Source organism: Vombatus ursinus, unplaced genomic scaffold (genome assembly GCF_900497805.2).
Source record: "Vombatus ursinus unplaced genomic scaffold, bare-nosed wombat genome assembly UNPS02015315.1, whole genome shotgun sequence".
Taxonomy (NCBI): Eukaryota; Metazoa; Chordata; class Mammalia; order Diprotodontia; family Vombatidae; genus Vombatus; species Vombatus ursinus.
Genome location: NW_020955093.1, coordinates 1,839 through 8,528, shown reverse-complemented (window position 1 = coordinate 8,528; position 6,690 = coordinate 1,839).

The window sequence follows — 6,690 nt, the reverse complement described above, 5'->3', positions numbered from 1 at the left end:
AGAAGAAACACTTAAGTGCAGGGACACTGAGAAGTAGAAGCTCACAGTTCTAGATCAAGCTGAAAGAATATCAATGCATTTATGGCAGTTCCTTCCTAGACATATGAATTAACATTGAGTACTTTTAACGTTAGCCACTCAGTGCTCTTTGCTCCTGTTTTATGATATTCTCTTCCTATGGTTTATTTTTACTGGCATTAAAAACTTTTAAGAAATATGACCCCAATATTTCATCAGCAAACTCAGCCTTTATTCAATTTATCTCTTTGTAAAAATAGAGACAATTCTATGCAGAGTCAATCCCCAAGAGAACTGAACTTACATGTTCTCCCCTGTTGGAAACTTGGCAAGCAGAAGCAGAGAGGAGGGAAATTTACCACAGCCTCTCAGTAGCCCCATCAAAACCCCAGGGTCTTGAATATCTATTTGAGAGCTCAGTTCCTCAATGGGGTGAATCATTCACTAGAGTAATTAACCTTGATCTGTAAGGCAATGATTAAAGTTGTCTTTAGCACCATCGATAGGGCCTGATGATTTAAACTCAGTTATAGAAGGAGTGGAGGTGGTATGCTTCCTCCCTCTCTACCCTGCACCCATCAGACAGGAATAAAGGCAAAGTCAAAACTGCCTTACTTGTATTGTGTAGGGATAAGGGGCAACTATACACCTGCCAGGCTTAAGGTCTTGCAAAAATTTATCAGAGGCCAATATTCCACAACATGTAGTTCACTAGTCTATTTCTATAATGCTCCCCTTTCCCTTTTTTTCTCATTGCAATTGAAAGAGTACTAGATTTGCTCTAGAATCCTGCTAGAAGACAGAATACTCTGCTACATAACACCTGTGTGAGCTTGGACAAACTATTTAACCATGATTGACCTCAGTCTTCCTATTTGTGAAGTGAAAGGGTATGATTAGATGACCTCCAAGGTCCTTCTAAGGTCTATAAGCTTAATTCTTCCCAGAAACTCTTCTTTCTGAGCCTAAAGTGGTAGAACAAAGTGTCATGAGACAGTATCCTGTAGAAAACTTGTTTGGTTTGAGTGACTTTGATCTGAGCACCTTGTCAAAATAACCTCTAGGGATACTCTTACCATGCAATAATGGTGACCACAATGGCAATGAAAATAAAATAAAAATTATTATGATGATGATTAGATGAAACTGATGGTAAATCTCCATTTAAGGATGGTGCCTAGGTCACTCATCTCTTCATTTCTCACCAGATTTCAATCTGTGTTCCTCCAAGATGCCCCAGAAAACTCTTTATAAAAATTTTTATTTTATTTTTTTCTGTTACATTTGAGTTCCAAGCTGTTTCTTTCTCTCCTTCCCAGCCCTTCACTAGAGAAGGCCAACATTTGACACAGACATAAATGTGAAACTATACAATAAATAGCCCCAAATATCAGTTCTTTTTCTGGGGGTATAGAGTGTCTTTCTTCATAGGGTATGTGTAGTGGATTTGAATGTGCATATAACTCACAATAGCTTAGTCATTCACATTTACTTTTCAAACAATATTGATGTTTGTCTATACAACATTCTCTTGGTTCTGCACATTTCATTCCATTATTTCATGCAAGTCTTTCTATGTTTTCCTAAAATCAACCTGCTCATCATTTCTTATAACACACTAGTATTCCATCACAATCATATAACATAACTTGTTCAGCCATTCCACAATTGATGGGTATCCCTTTGGTTTTGAGTTCTTTGCCACCACAAAGAGAGCTGTTATAAATATTTTAGAACATATAGATTCTTTTCATTTTTCCCTGATCACCTTGGGAAGCAGAACTAATAGTAGTATTTCTGTGTCAAAGGGTATATTCACAGTTTTGTAAGTCTTTGAGCATAATTCTAGATTATTTTTGAAAATGGTTGAATCAGCTCACAATTCCACCAACAGTGTATTAATGTCCCAATTCCTTCATATCCCTTTCAACATTTGTCATTTTCCCCTTCTATCATTTTAGCCAATCTGATGGGTATGAAATGGTATCTCAAAGTTGTTTTAATTTGCATTTCTCTAATCAATAATGATTTAGAGCATTTTTCCCTATTACATATATATGTAAACTTTGATTTCTTCATTGAAAAAATGTTCATATCCTTCAACCATTTATCAATTGGAGAATGACTCATTTTCTTTTAAATTTGACAAATTTGAGATATGAGACTTTTATTTGAGAAAGTATCTATAAAATTTCCCTCTAATTATCTGCTTTTTTTATTCTTGACTACATTGGTTCTATTTGTATAAACTTTTAAAAATTTAATGTAATCAAAATTATCCATTCTATATCTCACAGTGCTCTATATCTCTTGTTTATTCATAAATTCTCAGATCCATAAACCTGATGGGTAACACATTCTATGTTCTAATTTACTTATGATATCTACCTTTATGTCTAGGTCATATATCCATTTTGACCTTATCTTGGTAAATGGTGTAAGATATTTGTTTATACCTAGTTTCTGCCAGAATACTTTCCAGTTTTCCTGACAATTTTTTTTAACCAAACAATCAATTATCCTGAAAGCTTAAATCTTTACATTTATCAAACACAAGTTATTACAATTATTTGTTACTGTGCATTGAGCATCTCCTCTATTCTACTGATCCACCATTCTATTTCTTAGCCAGTACCAGATAGTTTTGATAATTACTACCTTATTATACAGTTTAAGATCCGATACTGCTAAATAGACCTCCTTCCTTTACCTTTAAAAAAATAATTCCCTTGATATTCTTGATCTTTTGTTCTACCAAATGAATTTTGTCATTTTTCTTAGCTCAATAAAATAAATTTAATTTTGGTAATTTAATTGGGATGGCACTAAATAAGTAGATGAATTTAGGTAGAATTGTCATTTCTATTATATTTGCTCAGCCCATCCATGAACAATGGATGTTTCTTCAGTTATTTAAATGTGGCTTTATTTGTACAAAATCTATTTTATAATTATGTTGATATAGTTTCTGGATTTATCTTGAAAGCATACTCCCAGGTATTTTACATTTTCTACAGTTATTTTAAAAGAACTATCTCCTCTTGCAGAGCTTTGCAGAAGATATGTGGAAATGCTGGTGATTTATGTGGGCTTATTTTATATCTTGCTCCTTTGGTAACATTAGTAATTATTTCAACTAGCTTTTAGTTAAAACTCTAGGATTTTCCAAGTATATCATATGCAAAAAGAGATAGTTTTATTACCCATTCTGACTACTTCAGTTTCCTTTTCTTATTGCTATTGGTAGCATTTCTAGTACAGTATTGAATAATATTGGCGATAATAGGCATCCTTAATCCAATCCTGATCTTATTAGGAAGGCTTCTCGCTTATTTCTGTTAACAGATAATGTTTGCTAATGGTTTAGATAGATGCTTCTTATCATTTTAAGGAAAAATTATTTATACCTATATTTTCAAGTGTTTTTTAAAATAGGAATGAGGTTGTATTTTGTCAAAAGCTTTTTCTGCATCTATTGATATAATCCTATAATTTTTGTACTTTTGTTATAGATATAATCAATTACAGTAATAGTTCTCCTTATATTAAATCAGCTCTGCATTCCTGGTATAAATCCTACTTGGTCATAATATATAATTTTTGTGATATATTGTAGTTTTCTAGCTAGTATTTTATTTAGGATTTTTGCATGCATATTCATTAATGAAATTGGTCTATAATTTTTCTTTCTCTGGTTTTGCTCCTCCTGATTTAGGTATTAGCACCATAGTTGTTTTGCAAAAAGAGTTTGGTAGGACTTCCTCTTTGCTTAGTGCTCCAAATAATTTACTTAATATTAGAATTAGTTTATCTTTAAATGTTTCATAGAATTCATGTGTAAATCCATCTGGGCCTGATGCTTTTTTTCTTAGGAAACTCATTTGTGGCCTGTTCAATTTCTTTTTCTAAAATGGGCTTATTTAAATATTCTATTTCCTCTTCTGTTAATCTGAGCATTTTATGTTTCCCAGAAAACTCTTCAACTGGAAAATCACTTCATCTCTGGAATCAACAGTTATAATTACACTCAGCCCATGTGGCCCCTGCCTCTGATTGGATGGTTTCTTTCAGAACCTCCATTTGACAATGGTATTCAGGCCAGCCATCTCTTCATTTTTCACTAAGCTTCAATTGGACTCCTCCATTATGCCCCTACACTGGGTACTTTTTTATATCTCCTGTCTCCTAATTTTTCATCTTCCTCTTATATATCATCTTCCCCTATTAGAATATTAGCTTCTAGAGAGTGTCTTTTTGCTTGTATTTGTGTTCCCAGTGCTTACTATGGTGCCTGGTACAAAGTAAGGACTTAATAAATGTTATTGACTTAGTGACTGTGGGGTGGCACATTGGATAGAGTCTTAGGCCTACAGTCAGGAAGACCTGGGTTAAAATCCAATTTCAAACTTACTAGCTGTGTGACCCTGGGCAAGTCACTTAACTTCTATTTGCCTAAATTTCCTCATTTGTAAAATGGAGATAGCAATATCATCTACCTCCCAGGGTTGCTGTGAGGATAAACTGAGATAATAATTATAAAGCATCTGGCACATTGTAAGCACTATATAAAAATGTTAGCTATTATTATCTATATTGTAATTATGATGATGTTGAGAACAATATCAATTCTCCTTCCCAAACTATAATTCAATATTTTTGTATTTTTAAATAGGTTAGAAATTTTATTCCACTAACTTTAACTACAATGTTTATTTGTTGAAATGAAAATTCAAAACAAATATGCAAAATAGATGACTACTAATTGTGTTCTGAAAGTAGTAAGTTTCCATAATCCCAAGTAAACTAGTGTTGAGTTTTTTCTGAGATAAAGTTCAACAGGTCCAGCTTCTTCAATGTTTATGAAAATACAAAATAAAAAATAAAGACCTATATATTTTTTCATATGACACCACTTACCCTTGTAAGATGAGGAGTGTTGTTGTTTTTCAATTGTGTCCAACTCTTTGTGACCCCATTTGGGGTTTTCTTGGCAAAGACACTGGATGGTTTGCCATTTCCTTTTTCATTATACAGACGAGGAAATTGAGGCAAAGAAGGTTAAGTGTCACACAGGTAGTAAGTGTCTCAGGTCTGATTTGAACTCAGGAAGATGAGTATTCCTATCTCCAGGCCCAGTACTCTTTCCACTGTGCCACCTAGGATGAGGGGTACTGAGGGACATTTCACACATATACAGATGGGGGATTATTTTAAAATGGGACTCAATACTTATAGCATGGAATGACTCCCCAAGATCTAATGCTCAATTTTATCTCAACTCATAGACCTCATAGAGAAATATCTGGTGTTCTTGACTGTGTCTCTGAAATATCTCTGAAATATCTCCACTGAAGCATTGGGACTAATGTAGGTTATGCTTTCTATGAAGAGGTTCTGGAGTGATTTCAATTGAAAGCACCACATACTTGACCAAAATTTAAAAAGCTAGTTTTTTTATTTTCCAAACTCATCAAAAAGCTTTATGACTAGCTATCACTGTGTCCTTCCTAAGCATTATTTGAGCAGGGTAGAGAACTTATCACAGTATGAACTGAATTTCATGGAGAAACAAAGCTTAGAGTTATAAACAGTTTATACTGAAATTAAATCACTTCCAATATGCTGCCTAATCTGAACTACAATTTCAAAGCATTTCCCTCCTAATGAGTACCATGTGAGCACAAATACAAGCGCAGACCTGATGAAACCTAGAAAGATAAGAGATATAACATTATATGAAGCTCTATTTTAACCATACAAAATTGATCACTTGTCTGATTTTTATTTCCATTTCTCAAAGAGAAACTATCAAAATGGATTGGTATTTGAATGGTTACTACATAGCCTACACAAAGTGTGCTTCTCCCTTCTGTGTACTTAAGTGTTTTGTCTTCTTAATTTTTTTATTGTTCCAAAAATTGAATTCAAGTTAAAACTGGCCACCCAAATAGATTTCAAGAAGGCAGCTGGTAGCAGCATTCAGTTCTGGTGCTACACATTAACCCCTAGCAACCCAGGTGTCAATGTGCTTAAGATTTTCTCCCAATATCAAAGGTTGTGTTTAACACTGGCCAAAGAAACCTCCCACTTACGAACCAAGGGCTCCCCATCTCCTCACCTGAGCAGCTGCTACTCCTTTTTTCCCCCTAGTGTCTAGGTTATGATTTTACTCATATGAGGGGGTGGCTCCCAATGGTGCCTACATCAGCACCCTCATTCAATATTTATTTATTTATTTTTAGTTTTCAAAATCCACTTCCATAAGATTTTGAGTTTTAAATTGTCTCTCCCTCTTATTTCCCCTCCCACCCCGAGACAGTGCACAATCCGATATAGGGTCTACATATACATTCATGTTAAATACAGTCTTTCAATATTTTTTAAAAAATATTTTAGTGATAATATTTTTTTTAACATCACTGTAATTTCTCAATTACTATCCCTACCAATAGGACCCTTCTTTTTTAATTGATGAAACTTAAATACATAATAAGAAAAGAAAAATAAACATTATAAACTTAAATACAAAACAAAAAAAGAAAAAAAGCATGTCATATGCATAGCAGAACATATGAGAGGATTAAAAAATATATAGCAATAAATTTTGATTTCAAGAAAGCCTATGTAGTACATACTATGTGTTGTGTTGAGAGCTGTCCATCTTTTCTTTCC